Raw genomic sequence first — 20,674 nt, 5'->3', positions numbered from 1 at the left:
GCTTTTGACTCACCACCTAACAGCAGCAGCAGAACCATCACTATTGAACAAAATATGTATACATTTTGTGTGCCCTCTATTGTAAATAGAATATATTATAGGCTTGTGTACTCCAAATTTTCATTTCATAGTGGATCTGTCATTCACAGGCTCTGTGTCGAACATTTTATTTGGCAACTATCCTTCCTTGGTAATCCAACAAACCCCAGTTGTGCTAATAACAGAACAAAAACAAGGCAAGTTGTGACATTTCAAAACACAACTTTTAATGGACGCTTGGGAAAAAAATGCTGGAGTGCAAACATCATCAGCATCATCCTAACAGCTGGTCCTGAAGAGGAAGCTGCATGACTGTATGTTATGGATGAGGACAAAAGTGACAGTAAAAGTCAAAGGAAATGTGAAAAGTTGCACTGTGGTTGTGATAAAGTCAGGTGCAGAAAGAAAATACATTGTTGGGGAGTCATGTTTTACACAGTGCCATAAAATAGGGAAGGGCTGGAGCCCCAGGATGGGCTCCAATCCCCAGGGGACTGGAGGCTAGTTCAGCAGGTAGGATTTAGATTTAGTTCAGCCTTGTCTGTTATAATGGGAATCAGTAACAATAACCTGTAATCTCTTAGGTGTTTCTGTCCAGTTTGGTAGGAGGTAAATGAAGGCCAAAATAGAAATAAGACATTTTTATTTTCATTTTAGATTCGTTGAGTTGATTATAATGCTACATAGTGGAAGAACAGTGAGCCAGAGACCAGACTGAATCCAATATAGCCCTCCTTTCTGTAAAATAAATAAAAGAGATTTGTCATAAATGAGTCAAAAGGGACAGAAATGTGTAACTTAGCATCACAACCAATTGGTTCTTAAAATGGTTACTTAATCATCAGGCTCTAAATAAAAGCCCTGTCAGTGACAATTATATTTTTGGATATGAACAGGAAGCAGAAAGAAAAAAAAAATCCTGGACAGAGTACACATCCTTAAAAGTGGTACTGAAAGCAACAAATTCTCCCCGCACTTTCTTGTTAAAGCAAGTACAAAATTGGACTGCCCCAGGGTGGTGCAGAGTCATCACACTCAGCCCCTCTGAAATAGGAAATTTCTTGGGAATGTGCAGCTGAGTGGGATGCATCCGGGAGCTCAGTGTGCCCTGTAATGCAGCCACTGCTGGGCAGCTAGCCAGATGTCAGGACCGCTGCAGCAGAGCGTGCACGAGAGCATCCATGCCGCCATACAACTTCAGATTAATTTCTCCCCTAACGTGTTCCTGCAGGGAGCTCTTGAGGGAAGGGAGGACATAAACCATTCTGTTTGCCTTCATTCATACCACTGGTCTGAGAGGCTTTTCATAGGTTTTCAAGTGTAAGGGATTATTAACAAAAAAATCCTCCTTTGTTCTTTTTTTTTGTTGTTGTTGTTGACACGATGTGACATGCTGTTTTGGATCCTTTGTGCTTCCTTACTTTATGTATTTCCAAAGATATGTTCAGAACTCACAGGGAGCCCTCGCATATTGAAAATTTAGTGAAATTTGAGTGTCAGAGCATTTTTTTTTCCCCAGGTTATATGATCTTACTTGTCCCAGGAAGATAATTTTAAGTGCCGTCTCCTGGTATGCCATTCACTGCTTCCTTCCTACTTGCTTTGGTTTAGCCATAGAGAAGCTGAACAAATGATCCTGTTGGAAGTTTTACTTATGCTTAAAATATTAAAACTTTATATATGTATTTCAATCTTGTGGGTTATACAGCCCTTTATAGTTTTTTTCTTATCAGCTTTGTTTTCATTCTATTTTGTGTGGGAAGTCACACAGATGGAAAACTAAAGGTTTTCAGGAGGTGTCAGTCATTCAGGCTTGGAACGACGTGCACCAATTACTTGGTGCACAAACTGGACCATTGTTCAGAAACTATGAGATGAGAAACTTCAGAGAAGCATGCTGTCAGTGCTTTTGCAGTGTGCAAATGCATGTCCTGCAGAACCTGTCTATATACAGAACAACAAAATTCTCTCAAATTATGAATAAATAAATGAACAAACAGTCATACAAATAAAATATTTAGTTGGCCTACAGAGAATATCTTCCTTCCCTCCTCTAATTAGATAAAACTTCACTGCAATACAGATGATACATTTAAATATTTGCTCACTGTGGTTTAAGGGAGTGAAACAACTTTTGTCTGAAGGACGCAGACATAGTTCCAAGGTAATGCTTGCTCACAGAGAAAAAAAAAAAAAGAGAGAAAATTTTTTTAAAAATAAAGCAGGTGTTTTTAAGAATGGCTTGAGTATTATGAAGCAGACAAATGTAACACATAGCAGAAATACTAAATTATTCCAAGTCTTTCCCTGGCCAGAATCCCAGAGATTTCAGCCCAGGATTTCCTCAAGCGCTGGGAAAAATGTGAAGTGGATGGCTCAGCAACATCTGGCCTATCACAGGTTTACACACTGAAATAGCAATTATTTTTAAGTTGACTGTGATAAGGTTAATAATTTTTCAAAGAAAAATTGAGAGGCAAGAAGAACGAGCTCACATGAGAGCTGTGTGAAAATCAGGTAATTTGGAGACTGTTTCCTGTTAATGAGAATAGCATAGGGAAGAAGTGGATCCCAAAACAAGCTCTGCCTGTGCCCCAGTCCTAGCTGTCTACTTTTTAAAAGTTCCTGTGGGAGCCATACATGACTATTTGTGACTGTTTATTAAGAAGGAAGAGTGGGACATTGTGATTTGCCTGAAAAATGGCAATCTAGGTGGGTTGATAGCTGACCCATTGCCATCTGTCTTGATGCTAAAGTCTGTGTGGTCATAAAAATTCACCCCACAAGATGGATTTTTTCCTTTTATTTTTTTATTTTTTTTGTTGTTGTGTGCTTAGAGGTGAACATAAATCTACTGTCCTCAGATTAAAATAAGCTTTTTCACAGATACAGATATTCTGCCCTGGGAGCATTTATCTGATAAAAGCAGAATTTGTTATGTGTTTTATTTCCACAGAAATAAATTGTGCCTTTGCTAGTTTGGTTTCCATTTTACCTCTTTTTTTTTTTTTTTTTTTTTTTTTCTTTGATTCACGGATCAAGGGAAATTTAAGGATAAACTACACTATTATCTGATGGGGATAACTGTGATCTAGTGGGGCATTTTCTTAGGGACTGGACCAGCCTCAAGATCAAAACTGATCACAAAGGAAGTTTATGGGAAAAAAGACAATTTGACAGGATTCATTTGTCAAGATCATTGCTGTGAAACCCTGATGAAAAAATTGTAACTGCATATTGTCCATGGAGAATTGTAGTCATATTTTTCTCCTTCTTGCATGAGAAATGTGAAGAATGCCACCAGACCAGACAGAGTTGTTTTAAGTAGCCGATACAACTTAATTTTCTGTAGAGCTGTGGTTTTGTTCGTTTGTTTGTTGTTGTTGTTTTTTATGTAAGTATGCATTTGACTTAATAGCTCACACATTGGAAAATGACTTCAAGTTGTATTTTGTGATTATATTCAAGTCTGGATTTTTCTAAACAGATGTGGTGTTTGAGCAGAAGTTAAGCTGTTTACTCTTTACCATGTTTGGTTTTATTTGTTGTTGTTGTTGCATTTTGGCTACATACCCTGTTACACAGAACTAGCATTTTTACATGGGTGAAAATTCTTCTCAGATACACAGAGTGAAGTTAGTCACTTCACTACAAGCAAACCTCTGAGCAGATTCAGGTAGACTTAGTGGGTTGAAAAAACAAACAAACAAACAAACAAAATGAAAAACAAAACAAAACAAAACAAAAAACAGCCTCTGGAAAAAGATCCTTTTTACTTCTCTTTTTGGGTGAGCTGGGTGTCATAGGAAAGTGAGTCTGGTAAAATCAATGGTTTCCAGAGTTGCTCACATTCAAAAGCACCAGCTCTCAACTGGAATAAGCTGAGCTGACCATGATAGTACCTTCAACATCCTGATCAGCTCTGGGGACATTCGTAGCTCCTTCGGTTTCTTCTGCTGGCTATATTCACCTTGTCCCTGGAGAGGGTGTGTCTGACAGAAGGGTCTCTTAAAACTGTTGTCTAAGAAAAAACAACAAAGTAGTCTTGTGGATTACTGCCACAAACTCTTGAGATGCAGCATATTTATAATAGCTGTTGAATGTTTGTGGCATGTTCCCACATGTGGCAATGTAGGATGAAGAAATGGATTTGTATTTTTATTTTTTGAATGGAGAATAATACATTTTGTGGCTATGCTTGAAGCTATGCGAAGATATGTGGCTGTGAATGAATGAGAATGAAATTTTCTGTCACATTTGAGATTTACATTTCCTTGGTATCATGATGGGATTTCTAAGGGATGCATGATTTTGCTTGGGGTTATGGGTTGTATGCAGCTTCTGCTTGAAGTTGTCTAACTGATCTGTAGATTGAATCTTACAAATTGTTTGGTTTCCTTGGCATGTCTCATATTTCAGATTATGAAAGCTTCAGGCTTCCCTTAGTAGGCAGCAAACACAAGTTAATATTCAGCAAAATGATATCTACTCATAAATAGGATGTGAAAACATTAATTGTTTTCTGTTAATGAGCTACTTTGGAGAGCTATGCGAGGAACCCAGAGTGTCATGGAAATTCTCTATCAGTGAGCTGGGTAACTTCCTAGGTCTATCAAAGCCACCTCAGTAGTGTGTTCCCCTTTTTTCTTGCCTCAGCACACCTGGACACCATGGTATTTTATGTATGAAATGTTATTTAATATATTTTTATCTTCAATTTGAAAACCATTTTGTTTTTGTATGAGAGAGTTGTATAATAAATTTTGCCATATTTTCCTGATCTTTGCTTTTCTGCAGGCACAAGCTTTTGTAAACCTGGCAGCTTACTTAACTAGCAGTGGAGGTAATGGCATCGTTGACATATTCTGTGATGTGTGTCCAGTTCTTTCCAAAGGTGCAATCTATTTTAAGGAATTAATTTTCCTTTGGGATAGTCAGTAGATTTTTAGTGGTATTTAATTACACCCACTTGCCTGTTAGACAGTGCTCTGTGATCACTGTAGCATGGTCCTTTGTATAAGAATTAGATGTGCTGCTTAGAGAAAAGATTTAATATTCTTTTTCCAGCGTCACTTCTCAATTTTCTTTGCTTTTGTTTCTTCCATCTCACCTATCATGATACTTTCATTACATTGGCTCTTCATTATCACATCCATTTCCTCGTTTTCCAATTCTGGTTGAATTTTACTTCCTCATGTACAATTGTAGTACTCTCCCTGTCTCAGCACTGCAGACCCATTTCTGCCTGCTCAGTCTGTTGGCTTCCAAGTGCCATTTAATACAGTTCTAATCACTGCCCTAAGTGCTCAAGATAATAAATTTCCTTTACCTGCCAAAACAATTCGCGTGGAGCGGTGCAGATGAAAAAGGTGCACCAGGCCTTACAGCCGACAGGGCCTCCTGCCCCTCGTAACCACCTCTGCAGAGCTGGAAACCCACTGTCTGTCCTGCGGCCAATGCCTCCAGTGCATGGCGGAGCAGAGCAGAGCTGCCAGAGGGAGCATATCAGGGATATTATAGAGGGAGCTGGTGCAGGAAGGCAAGGCTGTGCGGGCCAAAGTCCTTCGCATTCTTGAGTGAGGTGTTTTGCAAAGACATTTTCTATCATTTAATAGTTATTAGTATGGAGCTGGAGAACAACTGGGAAAAAAGCTTGAATCCAAAATATAATTATATAGATGAATATCTAACATAAAAGAGCCCTTCTGAGAAATCAGACTTTTCCTCAATTTGTGTGCATACTTGCAAAAACATGAGAAAATTAAAGTACCTGAAGATACATAAAACTTCTCTTAGTTTTCTTTCCAGAGATGTAATATTAATTTGGGGAAATTGAAATAATAACATGGCTAAGAAATGATTATGCAGAGTGAATATCCACGCTCATTCTGTCTTTCTTTGTACACTGTACACACTTTTTTCAAAATGGACTCTTCTACATGTTCCTGAATTTATTCTGAGTCCAAATTAAGGCAAATGTGATTAGTACTCTAAGGAGTCACTCTCCTTTAGGATAACCCTGTGTACTGCTGCAGGCATATAGCTTTAAGCCCTGTACCCCAGCAGGAGCAAAGGTGCAGGGAAGAGTGCTCACAGCATCCCCTTGTATGGGCCATAGCCACATCATTACAAGACAGATGAGGTGTGTATCACAGTGCCACCCAAAAAATGCATTTGAGAGGTTTCTCTGTTTGTGCATCCATGGGAGATCCCCTCTGAAATATGGATGGATCATGTACTTCTTGGAGGCTTAAAATTCAGCAAAGCAAAAACATGTGCAATATCTCTACAGGAAATGTGTCACAGTGTATGCCATTGGAATGCCTTATTGGGGCCAAACTCACCATCCTCCTGTGGGAAGTTGGGGTTTGATTATACTACTGCAGCTCACTGAAAAAAAAAATCTTTGGAATGGTTTTTACCAGCTCTACCTGCAAGAGAGTTGAAAACATATTCCTTTCAGTAGGCACCATTTATCTATTAGCAGCAACACTGCCTCTGCTTTAAGTGGACTGACATGGAAAACATTGATAAAAGTAAAAAGTAATATAATTCTTCCTTAACATATTATCCTGTAGTATTTTGCCATGATTGTTGCCTTAGAGAGATGGAATATTCACATTAGTTAACTTTGAGCACTGAACTTTGGTGTCTAGATTAGGGACCCACGGAATGCTGTGCCAGTGGAGACATTTCTCCAGAGGGCAATTCCCTCTTCTCCAGTTAGGTACCTACCTCTTTCCATTGACTTTATTACAGTACTAATTTAAATACCTTAATTAGATGCCTAAAATTCAATGCTGCAAATTCTCCACTTGCTTAATGTGAACCTATTTCTCTATCTAAAATTTCGGCTGATGCTTTGTTGTTCTGATCTGGTTTTGTGAAACCTGCAGCAGAAATGCAAAATCACAGAGATTCTGCTCTGTAGTTTTTTGAACAAAAATGAAAATAGTGACCATTTTTCTCATATGTAGTTCTTATCTGATTTCATTCCTTTCTTGAAGGAACGTGAAAAAATGAATAAACCACAAATTCAATCTTATATTCTTATCACAGGAATCTCAATATGTTGCATTTTTTCTTACCCTGTGTTTACTACAAAAAATGGAAAATTGAAATGTACAATATCAGATCTGTCTGTATTCAAAAATCCTATTGACCCCCAAAATACAAATTAAATCTAAAAAATCCGTTGTCTACTGTAGTGGCAAGATAAGGAATATTTCTGGGTTAATAAATTAATGATTTGACATCATACTTAAAAATAAAAGAAAAATTAAAAACAACTTCCAAATTACCAGAATTAATTAAAATGTAATTATTTTTGAACTACTTTAAACTCGTGTTTGTGATCTGAACTATTCCTGCACCACTTCAAATGTGAATGGAATTGAAATGTAAAAGTCAGGACTGTAGAAAGCTGAATATGTGGAGAATTTTGAGTAGATGCAAACTCTGAAATGATTAAACATTTCCTGGAGTGTTATGGGCATAACCAAAAGGCCACAGAAATCTTCACACCTAATAACTCTAATGTTGTTTTTTGAACACTTAAAAATGCAAATCATTTTTGTTCTAAAACTATATTTGACTTTGTTAGGTGTTCTCAATATACTTGAGAAGAATTTGGGTATGAATCTAAGCTCTTGCTTTGGAATCATTGATGTGTTTTCATTAACAATTCTCTGAGGGACAGGATTCAGTAATCACTCTTTTCTTTGCATCCTTCCATTGTGACAGTGAAAGTCTTTGTGGACAAGAGCGTACACAGAATATAAATTCTGTTTCCAGATTTTTTTTTGTTTGTTTTGTTTTATTTTTTTCCTCACAATCCTGGAGTGAATAGGAGAGGTAGTGATAGAGTCCAAGCCAAACTAATTAATTATATCCTTAAACAGTGATGGATAGATATCCTCATGCAGAAGCTGCTTTTTTCTATGTAGGAAGTCCCTTCTAAGCCTTTGTGTTACTTTATTGAGATTTTCAGACAGATCCAATTTTAGGTGGATTGATAGAGAAAAATTGATCATTAATCCTGGCTTAACATCTCATTCAGGAATTTGTGGCAGTATGCCTGATAAGTATTTTGGATCCTCGCTTGAGTGTGAAGGTGAAGACACAAAAGATTGGCTGAGAAATGTAACATCCTGAAGCAAAAAATGGGCAGATTATTTTTCAGAGTCTATTCTTTTCTGAAAAACAATGCACTGTGTTACAGTCACATAATGACACTGCTGATATGCAACATTTCTGTTCTGATTAATTTACTGCATGGATGAGATCACTCTGTACTGCAAGATGTCTTAAATGATGGTTCTGAATGTTTGGCAGGGCTGTTATAAAACATTGTTCTGGAAAGCAGTATATTCAAAATTCACAACATGTTGTTTTTTTCACTTTTGCTAGACCATATGCAAGTAGACAGTTTGCATCAGGCCCCAAGTGCCTACTTCTGAATTATTACCTAAATAGGGAATATTTTGATAAAAGCAAAAAGCTTTCTGATGGCATTTCATGCCCCATTAGAAACTAGAGGACCAACTACTAATAAGGTTATACCAAATGTGTACTTATTCATGTTCTTTTTCCTCACTATGCAAACGTTTCCAGCTTTTGCCCATTATGAACGTTACAGTGTATGATGTGTGAATCAATCCTATCTGTGCACACACAGCAGAATGAAAGGTATAATGATGTGGGAGTGAAGTGTCAATGCATAATTCATATCTGACAGCGTACTCTGTGGAGTGCTACCCGGCAGCCTTCCATGGCAGAGAGGTCCTCACACGCTTCGGAAATTCATCTGCATCAGCTCATTGTATTTCTGCTTGGGTGGCAAACTCATCATTTAGGCAGAGTGAAATGCCATTCAGTGGTACTGCTGTAGTGGAGAATAAGTACAACGTAGCTCTGCAATACCCAGTTTAGACCTTGTAGTCCAAAGAACTCGCCTGGTGGACAGTTTCTCCTCTAGCTCAAAAAAACCACCCCACTTGCCTCCACCAATGATCCAAACCCTTCAAACCAGTAATTTAGCATTACCAAATCATAAATCAGTAAACACCCTGGCAGCTTTGTCCTGCAAGTGCTAGCAGCATGACCTGCTGGGGTCAAAGGCATTACCTAAGTGAAGACATGCAGTTGGTTCTGGGAGTAGTTGCTGTCTGCAAGCTGCAGCAAAGCAGAAAACTGTTGAGCTAAAGCTATTTGCTTGGGTCACCTGATTGTGTTTATATCTTACAAGACTTAGGACCATCAGACTGTCAGTGCATTTAAATTCCAACGTACACCTCAGTGTTGATCTCCCACACAGTCATTACATATTGGTGTAAGATAAGGACCCAGGGCTTGGCCTCACAGTAGGAGGATGTAGGAACAGATCCCAGTTTTGACCCAAAAAACTCATTTGCTGGAAAATGCATTTTTTGAGTCTCCCATTCTATTTGAAATTTCATTTTATCTATGTATTTTTTAAACCTTCACTTTTTTTGAATGAATGCTTTTGCGCACCATGCCTTGTGATTCGTTGCTATTCCCAGATCATAATAACAAGGTTTATTGTATTCTAACCCAGTGTGCTGTGACAATATTGCAAAATTATTGTTTTGTTTCTCCTAAACTCAAGGTTTTTTGTTTGTTTGTTTGTTTGTTTTTGTAACAGTAATAATAATAAAAGACATACAGGCTGATGAATTATCTACCATATCAGACTGCAACACAATAGAATCTGAAATAGCTGAGAAAGTAAAACTGAAAAATACCTCAATTTACAAGTGAAACACTAACACACGCTAAAACTTTTGCTGCAGTATTCCTCATCTGGTTTTAGTTTTGTCTTCACAAGAAGACAAGACTCATGCTGCTCAGGTGATGAATTTTAAACAGATTGTAGGGATGTTCAGTGTAGGCTTTCTGTGGAATGCGTAAATTGCCTTCTTTGTGCAGGCTCCAGCTCAGGGAAAAGCAGTACTTTTCAGTCTGGGAAGAGATGTATTTCCAAATGAATAAATAATCACTATTGGTGCACAGCTAGATAATAGCTAACTTCTCACATAATATATCAGGTAGAATAATTTGAAATGGAACTGGTACTGCTGACTATGTGAATTACCTTTTCTCAATGTATAATTCTTGTGAAGTTTATAACTTCAACCAAGGAAGTTGAGTTAACCATAATTTGTTTCAGTTTCATAGAAGCATAGAATAGAATCATAGAATCATCTAGTTTTGAAAAGACCTTCAAGATCATCAAGTCCATCAACATGACCTACCAAGTCCCATCACCAGACTATGTGCTGCAGTTCCATGTCCCCCCCTCTCTTAAATACCTCCAAGGATGAGGACTCCAGTGAGGACAGCCACTCATAAATTTTATTTTCCAAGTCCCTTCATCAGCTTCATTGCTCTTCTCTGCACACTTTTGAATACTTCAGTATTCTTCCTGTAGTGAGGGCCCCAAAACTGAACACAGTACTCGAGGTGTGGTCTCACTGGTTCTGCATATGAGGGAATGAGGGTTACAAGGAGCCCCAGCTTTTGGGGGATTTTCACAAGGAGAATCTGCCAACTGTGTGCAGTTTTGAGGGATGACTAGCCTCAAACCTTTGACATCTTTCCTACTAGTGGGAGGATTTAAATCTGGGTGTCCATCCTAGCCCCCATGTTATAGGTCATAATCTGCCATCCCCCTCTGAACTAATTTCTCAAGAACATGAAAAGAATGGGTGGATGACAGATTTCTGAAGAAATTACTGGGTAAAGGCAGTGATATTAATTATCTTTCACTGTAGCAAATATTTATGTCATGCAAAGGTTGTATCTATTCTCAGAGAAAGGGCATGCTACTTAACATCTGTTAAGCTCACCAAACTCCTTTGTATTAAATTCTACACACCCTTTAAATGTCACCAGTTCTAGGGCATGTTAAAGATAGAATACTTTGTTTGCCCCATATTTGGAGGCAGTTGGCACATTCTGGCATACTGTGCTGTTTGAAATAATGTGCAGAACAAAACATAAAGCCTCAAGATAAGACCCTGGTGGGATTTTAGATGTGCGCAGGCCCTTTGCTGGCCCTCTGTGTGGAGGTGAGCTCCAAGCAAAGCCAGGATGGGGTGGCTACCTACCTCTCAGTTCTGCACAGTCCAGTGTGCCAACAGAGTGTACTTTTAATGCCGGGCTCTGATTTCCATTTCAGCAAGCAATTATAGAGAAAATAGGATTAAGTGCATTGTAAGTGAAAAAGAAATTGAAGGACTGTTCTGTTTTTTCAGAGAAAGTGTTGCACAGGTTAAGATTTGAGATGCTATATAAAGGCTGGTCATTTAGTTTTGTTATTCACTTTTGTCTACTCAGGATACAAGTTTTGGGGGCAGAAACCACTTCTCTGTGTGCACTTACACAACATAAAGGAAATACTGATTTTTTCTGTACCTCTGACTGACCTTCAGAACTGCTCAAACTACTTGATTGGTTGAAGCGAAAAAGTCTTTTCATGGGAAACTAGTAAAGAAGAGACTGAATGAGGATAAGTGTGCTTCAGATGCTAGACTATGGTACAGGATTTCTGAGCTAGAGAAGTAGTTTTTGAGGAGATGGTGCCCTACCTATCATGATTAAAGCTCTTAGTAGCATCTCAAACTGTCTCCTAAGGAATGATGCAGACCACCAGACTGTACCACCTATGTGCACTGAAAAGCTTAAAATGGCAAGGGGTGGAGGAAGCAGGGTTGCTTCTTGAACATAGAGAGAGCAAATTTTGTGGAGGAGACCTGGTAAGAGTGACCTCTAGACACCTTGATGGGAGTCATAATATGATAAATACTATTTTCAAGGGAATTAAGATGTACACTATTGTATATAGCAATCACCTAGTATGGTTTCTGAGAAGTATACATCTGGAGACATTGGGCAACTCAGCTCTACTAACATTTGTGGGACCATCACTTTCTGAGGAGATGCCTGCTACTAGTTTGCATCAGGCAAAGGAAGAAAGCAGAGCATTAAATAGGAATGGAAAAAGCAGTAGAGTCAATGGGCATTTTAAGAACTGTCCCCTTTCCTGCCCCTGCCCATAAATAAATAACACACATTTCTGTTTGTTTTTTCTTACTGCCATATGATTTACATCCTTATCGGTTTCTCTTCATGCTTTCACATACAAAGATTTAATGAGTCCTCATTTTGTGCTGCAAATTTGTGCAGACAATTTTGCTTCCATTAATTCTAGTTGCAAGTGAATGCGAAACATGCATGAGGGACAATCACCCTTTAATCTCTGCTAAACCCCAAACTTGCTGGTATGAAAATATTAATCAGTATCCTCCCAATTGCATATGATAAAATGCAGTACCCACTGGTTATCAGGGAAATCATTTTATCAGTTGCAACTGAGAAAGTAATGTTTAATGTTCTTACACCGCAGATATCTGGAATAAAAACACAGTTTTCTGTGCAAACACCCTTGAGGAGTGTAAGAGAAAAAGGCCAGGAAAACCGGCAGGATTTTTCTTCCATTCATCCTCTCCTCTTTCCAGCTGATTTGGTCTCACTGGCTATGAGAGGTGGTATCATTGATTGCATCTGCTGATGTCTGTGAAAAAAAAAAAAAAAAGGTTGGGCTCTTAGATGCATAGTCTTTTCCACATGTTTTCTAGTGGGTATACCTCTGTCGCACCCTCCACACACTCCTCCTTGTAAGTCTGAGCAATAAGGCTTTCTTTTCTTAATAAAGATGATTACAGTTAATTTGATTATAAATTAAATTGTTATTAATTCTTTGATAACATAAGTAGACTCAAAACGAAGCTTTGCCCAAAGAAGACGTGATCAAGATTCACTGCAGGGAGATGTACTTACTGTGCCACCCTGATGCTCTGTCAGAGGTACCCAGAATAAACCTGCACTTTCCTGTCCTAACCTCCGGTCCTCTGTGAATTCTGAGACTTAAGGGGGTTTCTTTCCTCTCACTCATCATCATTATAAGTAGCCAAATTATGCCCTCAGGTCACTTTGTGCAACCCTATTACCTTCAAAGTGAATCCAGTGATGTACAGCCTCATTAGATTTGAGGGAGTTTGCATAGGTTTCTCCAAAGGCACAGTCTGAAAGTAATGGAGTTACAGGATATTACATTACCTGCAGAATATCTTTCTGCTGATGCTGGGAAGGACCCAGCTACACTCTCAGAGACTTGGCTGAGCTTTCTGGTAGAAGAAAAAATTTTGAAGAAAAATACAATATGTAGTAAGGAGGACAAACAATTACATGCTTTTGGTCCATTTTCATATCCCATTTGGAACAGATTCACATTTTCTTACCAACATTTGTATGAAACTAAGGTTTCAAAAAAATAAGTATTTTAGTTACTAGAGCTTCTGGCAATTTACTTTCACATGCTGAATCTCTTATATGTCTCTACTAAAGAAGGAATTCTGAAACATAGCATCCCAAATGATTCAAGCGTTGGATTAAAGAGCTATTCAGAAGTACTAAGCAAAAGTAAACAGAAATCATGTCACAGTCAAAGGAAAATGAATGATGTATTAAAGGCAACTTACTTTTTAGTAGGAGTTCTAATTACTTTTTCTTACATTATGTCAACATTACCACAAGAAATCGAATGCCTTATCACCTTATGTGTCCTTTCAAAAAGTTCACTTTTTGCTTTGCATTTTGAAACATTTTCTGGACAATAAATGCTCAGTAAGTTCTTCAAGCTGGCAACACTGCAGTCATATTCTGTTACAAAATTTTGAACATCTGTGTTGAGGAGCTGCAGTTGTGGCTCTATAGCCATGATATCCAGCAGAACCAGACACTGGTGAGTGTCTCAGGAGAATTGCATCTAAGCCAAGCTGAATGAAATGCCGTTTGATTTCAGTAATTCCTTTGGTCATTGGGTTTTCATTATGTGCCATACCTCCTACTTTTTCTCTGACTGGATTATAAAGTTGTTGGTGCCTCTTGCACAATTCATGCAGCGAGGAGTGCAGGGGAACGTAGGGGTTCAGCTGGAACACTAAGGTCATAGTGGTCTTCACTTCAGAGCCAAATACTGGCAAAGTTTGGAGTTAACCATAGTTTTGTACATACAGATTTAAATTTCAGTGAACACTAATGTTTATTCAATTTCATGTTATTCCTAAGTAGAATTTAAATATACATTTCAATCTATCTTTGTCTATGTTTTTACAGAGTGATGCAAAATGTGATATGAAGAAAAGCAGTACTAGCCTAATAGCTGTTTTTCATAGTTAAACCATATGCAATTTAATAAGAGCTACAAAGAGCTACTCCATTCCTTCCTTTTGTGGGAATGGAGTAAATACCGATGAAATTTAGTAAAACTTGTCTCTAAGGAGACTGAAATAATTTTTCCAAATGGCTCTATAAATTAAAATATTTGGTCTGTCTTGAGCAGCAGGGGAAGACAGATAGTAGCATGTTCACCATAAAAGGTCAGGAGACCCAATTGAAAATGAGGAAGCATCAATTGTTTCCATTCACTAATCATATATAATTGGTCTGGCTCACCTGAACTAGAACACATTTGTTATTATAATGCATAATTAAAGTTCTTTTCATTTTTCTGCTTTCCAGTTGCAATTATCTTTCTTTTAACAAACGTTTGAAAAGGAAACTTCTTGTAAAAATGAAGATATATTTGACAAATTAGTATAATTAAGAAAATGTCCCTGAAAGAGGAAAAATTCTGCAAGTATGTACATTTTCAGTTCCAAATTACTTATTGACTGTCCTCTGTGGATTCCATGAGACAGAAGAAATTCTGATTGTGTCTTGTGTGGATGCATTCAACCTTCTGTTTCATTTTAATATTCAGTCAGGCACACTGGGAACCAAAATTCTGAAGTAAATCATGAAAGCATAGGACTAATTCTGATTTTGATTGGGAAGTTTAGCATTGAAATGACAAGTAAAGACAGCAATAAACAGCATACAGTATATAAGCATGATTCCTGTGAGTAACTCAAGGAGCTATCATAAAGCAACCAAGTAGTAATTGTTTTTGTGTTCCACAGTATTAAGGAGGTCTCTTACATAATGTGCTGTGACTAGGACTTCTTATGTTGTCTGCTGCTGCGTGGTGTCTTCGTGACACTACACAGCTCATCAGGAAGGCTACAAAACTGGACCTTGCCAAGTATTCTTTTTTCTTTATCAGTAGATAATTATGAGAATAAAACCATGGAATTTCCATAGTTCTGCTTGCACAGCAAAGTGGCAAAACAGCAGATGAGGGGATGAAACTGCAAATCAGAATGGCTGAAACAATCACATCTTTGTTTTGCTTTTCACTTTTAAATCTACTAATGCTTTGATTTTGCTCTTAGGAAAATAGGTTTTGCCCATTCTTCTTCCGATTCCTCTTGTACTAAAATGTCCCTCAAGCACATACCGTTCTCTGCTTTTCCTGAGTTTTCTCACTCCCACATGCTCCTCTCCAGTTCTCTCACTGAGGTATGTGCACAGTGTCAGGGGCTTTCTTTTAAAACATAAGCACCTAGATGAAACAGATTAAAGCAGAACATGAGGAAATACACTTTGGGAAACCAGACAAAAGTATCCTTACAAACTGAAGCTCTGAAGCAAGATAATATTTTAAGGCAAAGATAAAGCTATTGCTTTCCGGAGGAACATAGTGCTGGTGAGAGATACTGAAATTTAGCCTTGGAGACACAGCTCTTCAGAGCAGTCCCAGCCCACTGTAACAAGACAAACTTCCCAGCAAGCCTCCAGGCTGCCTTAGACTCTAGGATTAAGAAGATTAGGGCAGTCAGTGTTACAGCTTTGAACCTGGCTTTTGAGGGTACATGAGGCTGGTCAGCCATCACCTGCTGGTAACAGCTCTTAACATGAGCTGGTCTTTAACTGCTGAACCAAAGGCTCCTGATCCAAATCACATACCCCAGGGTATTTAGCTCCTCTGAAGGAGTGCTCTGGAGTCTTGCTCATGGGTTGGATACAATAAGTTAAATAATCTATTAAATATGTAAATCTCAGCCCATGAGCCAGAAAGAGCCACTGTATCCCATATCACTGCAATGCTCTGCTGGTGAGCTACATCAAGAACTGGAGTGAATCTGTGAAAATGAAATCTTCCATAAGGCACTTGTCTATTGAAGGTGGAAGCTTGGATGTGTCCCTGTGAAAGCGAATGGTTTGGGGGAATGTTTCTGGGGTATGGTGTGCCATAGTAATACTGACATCTCTCTCCAAAACCTGACACTGAAGTGAAGATCAAAGATGAAGATCTCTGATTCACTCAGGCTGTGCTAGTCTCAGTCTGTGCGAAATAACTACTAACTGATACTCCCATACACATCTTTCCATTCTTCTTGTGCTACTTCAGCTCTAGCCATTCTGGGCATGAAGGAAGAAATCCCAACGTCAACATAGTGGCCATGCACCCATCACAAGCTCTGCCATCAGTTGAATGTGTGTACCTGAATTATTTAACCTTGTTTGTTTGCATGTTATCAACACAAGCTTCTTTCAAGGCAGTGTTTTCTGCAAATTTGGAGTGATGACATGGCACTAACAGTTACCTAGATCTGCCAAGCCCATCTCTTGGGGGAGAATAAGCTAAATTTGAACAAAGCAGTCTTTTAAGTGAAATCAAAAAGGAAACTATTGTGGCTGGTCCTAGTTAATCAGTAATGCAAAATAGGCTCTTCATTAATCCAAGTTTAAAAGAAATCTCACATTCTGAACTATATGTATTTTGTCCTTTCCTGATATATAGCTACTTCCTGTATCATAAAGTTAAATTTAAAATCTTAGAGGTGATTATGATTTTAAATAGGAATATTAAAGTCACTGATGGGTTAGAGAATTATTAGTATCTTAAGGGATCTAAGATTAAAGCTTATAATATTAATAAAATGTATGCAGTCATTAATGTGATGTTGAAATGTTAAGCTTGTCTAATCTAATTTACTATATTACAGCATGATATATAATTTAGACTAATTAAATGTCTCTAATCTTTTTGCAAGCTTAAACTTCAATTAACCAATATTTACTTTCTCAGAATAAGATTAAGTACCTCCGTTTTCAAGAAAAATCTTTAAAAACTCTAGTGTTCCAATTTCAGTTGAAGCAATGTACTGCAGAGATACCAAGAGCTGTTTCAGAGAATCAAAATGCATTCAATGACTGAGTTCAGCATTTACATAAGGAGGACTATTAAACTGGTAAAGTGAATTTAATAGAATGGAATTACAGGGATATTGTATGTGCAATACTTTGGTAGCACTGTTATCTAGAAAGGTAGGATGTAGAAGAAGCAAATGGCTTTATTCTTGCCTGTGCAGCACACAGTGGAAGGCAGGTCTCAGCTCATTAGCAGGGTGCTTTAAGATTCACCTTCCCCAGGTTTACGCTGCAAAACAGAATGTGTAATAAGTACTTCTGTGTGCAGAAAAGAAGGCTCACTCTGCAGAAGGAAAATGCAGCATGACTGGAGGGCAATTTATTAAAATCCACAAGACTGTTAACTGCAGAATGAAAGTTGTATTTACGAACCATTGAATGCATCAGGCAAGACAAGATATAATAATGATAAACAAACTAGAGAGGGAAAACTTCTCAGCAGAAACAAGCACAGGCATCACAGCAAAACACTGTTTAGAAATGTGTCTGCTATCAGATATTTCATGCAGCACAGCAGCAATTCATATTTAAGGCTTGTCAAATATACCTATTCTCTGTATAATAAAATACCCCCAAACCAACACAAACAGTTTTTAAACAGTCACCAAAAGGAGAGGGAAGAGCCTGGAAATCATTGCCTGTCATTTCCAGCTGAATGATGAGACCATATAAACGCAACTTCTCTTCCCCTGAAGAGTGGCTGGGAATCCTGAGCAGTCACTCCTTTCTGTTCTCTCTCTCCCTCACCCTATCTTAACCAAAATCTTTTTGTGGGGGAGTAGGTGAGAGTTTTTCTTTTCTTCCCCTTTTCCTTCCCCCCCCCCCCTTTTTTTTTTTTTTTTTTTTTTTTTTTTTCTCCACAGCCCTCTAAGAAATTGTTGTTTAATCTGTGAGCAAGAGCGAGCCTGTCAGGATGAGAGTCTGCTCCACAACCTCATTTCCTTTGCTGTCTTTGATTTATTCATGACTGCTTCATATTCACTTGTCTATGTGCCAGTTGTGTCCTTCAGCCTTTCCCTCCCTGTATTTTAGACATCTCCATGCCACCAAAATTTTGTTTTTGAAAGAGAAACCCTATTCCTTTGCTGCTATTATTTTGGTCTGTGATCCAGCCTTTCTCATCTATTCTCCACTCAGAAGATGGATTTTCCACTTCCTGAGCATCCTGGTGGGCAAACTCTACACGTTCTTTTGGAATATAAGTGATGAGAACTGTGTGCTGTCATCCTGGTGGACCCTCACCAATATAGTGCAAGGACATCAATATGTTACTCTCTAGGGGATAGAGCTTAACAGATGCATCCAAAGATTTCATTTTCCTTGCTTATGGAAGTACAGTCAAGTAAAAAAAAAAAAAAAAAAATGTATTTCTCCATAAACACCTATCTATGGCAAGTTTGCCACTTTATTGTGAGCCCCACAAACCACGCTTCATTCAAAAGGGAATGCTCTCTCTCAGTAGCAGCTGGGGAAGTTTAGTACCACGCTGAGGTAAATCAGGCTGCTTCTTGTCCAGCCACCATCTGGCTACTGATTGCATAAAACAACATTAGAGGTTCATTTTGTAAGAGCTGCAGACAAAAGACAAGATTGTCAGGAGGAAGGAAGGAAAGGATGAATCACTTACTCATTGGAAAACAAAACCTCAGAAAAAATAAAAATAAAAAATTCTTAGTACATTCAGGTATATGGTTTTGGCAGAGAAAAGGTTTGAAGAATGTTCATTTTAGCATTTTCAAAACTGAGGTAGACTCATGACTTATGACAGCACTGACAAAAGAGGAAGGCAGGAGCTCTCCTCAGGCTCTCCAAAAATTGCACTTTGGTATGGTGCAGGGCCATGTCCCAGGTCTACCTCTGAGGGCAGGGACTCAGCTCATTTCTGCCCAACCCTGCTCCAGCATCTCTGCAGGGTTCCCTCAGGAGCATCTCTCAGCTGTTGTACTTGATACTTGCACACCTCCCATTAAAAAGCAAATAAACAAACACTTCTGGTCTACCAGTGAGATCCTAGGTTTACAGAGATACTTTGCTTTAAATAATATTTTTTGGTTTAAAAATCAGTCCTGGTTTGGTTTCAAATCAGTCCTCCCAGTGTTTGTTTTGTTTCAGTGTTGTCTTTGCAGGTAGTCCTATCCCCAAAAGACATGTAGTGAGAAGCCTTTAAATGAAACCTATGTGAATAAAACCTCTTTTGAAGCCTACTACAGAATAACATTTTATTTATTTTTAAAGCTCAGTAACATCACATATCCCTTGCAGTTTTGACTTACAAATGAAATTCAGGCTATGAAGCACAGAAGTACAAACAAAACATAAGGAACCATTTTTTACTTTGAAAATACTCTAAAAGCTTTTTCATAACACTTTGCTGCGTAAAATATACCATTTCACGTGTGTTTACAACAATTACATTTATTTGGATATCTGATGTAGTAAAGTGTAACGAATGGTAACATGAAGTAGTAGGTTGCCTGTTTTGATCACTGCAGTGGAACATAAATGATCAAACTAAATGGATATGATTGCACTTAATATTACTATGATAGAAATAGAAATTACAGCAATTATCGTAAAGTGAAACGAAACCAGAAACAGAATAATTTCTTTAGCACAATTAAAAAATAGAGTTCTGTAAAGTAATCCAAATCTTACAAAATGCTCATGCATCACTTGCAGTGGCTGTACTTTACTTAAGAATATTGTTTTCACTCCAAAGTACTTTGTAAGAGTAAATATCTTTGTTCATTGTTGTGTTAAAGCAATATCTGTCATAATATACAATAATTTTTAACAGTGGCTTGAGCTGTGGAGAGCAAAAAGAAGCTGTATCTATTAGAAATGACACAGGAAGGTGTGGGTGGAGAGAAAACGTCTTTCATGAATTGGATCTGTCCCTGGTTTTGGGTTTAACAGTCCTGCACTGAAAAGAAATGACAGGTGGCCTTTATTTTCCTCAAACCATCAGAAGTACTGTTATTTTCTGTTTTATCCAAGAACTAGCACTGCAGAAAATTGATTCCATGCTGAATGAGAGCAGTGCTGGTTCCTGAGTCATCACCACGCTCTGGGTTTCTCCTGGAAACCTGCCAGTTGAGAAGCGGCCAGAGCTGACCTTCCTCAACCTGAATGGAAGTGAGAAAGGCACTGGTTGTTTAAGGGAATTTTTGGACATTGCGTAGACCAAATGTTTCCTGTTGGTAGAAAGCTTAGAGAAAACATGCTGTTGTTGATGGAGCATACATTTGGGGGAGTTGTCACTGAGTAGTAATAATGCATGAAGAAATAAGTCCATGTATAATAACATCAGGGATATTTATAAATATATTTAGAAAGCAGGAGGGGAAGTAGCAGGCAATTTTGCTTCCAGAACATAAGTCAAGTATGTATTATTAAGCCTAAATAGACTGGATTAATCAAATGTCATACTGGCACTTCTAATAATGATTATACATTG

The 20,674-nt window shown here is 38.1% G+C and overlaps 1 protein-coding gene across 4 annotated transcripts in view; it reads left to right on the top strand.

Moving 5' to 3' along the window:
* GRIK1 (glutamate ionotropic receptor kainate type subunit 1) overlaps positions 1–20,674 on the top strand; it is a gene marked incomplete at its 5' end in the record, with an annotated part of 163,673 nt that overhangs the window by 23,828 nt on the left and 119,171 nt on the right. The gene's annotated exons all lie outside the window — the stretch shown is intronic.

The sequence above is a fragment of the Aythya ferina genome, assembly GCF_964211825.1.
Source record: "Aythya ferina genome assembly, chromosome: 1".
In the NCBI taxonomy this organism is placed as follows: domain Eukaryota; kingdom Metazoa; phylum Chordata; class Aves; order Anseriformes; family Anatidae; genus Aythya; species Aythya ferina.
Note: the sequence above shows the minus strand (reverse complement) of the source record. Positions and strands in the feature narration are given on the sequence as shown.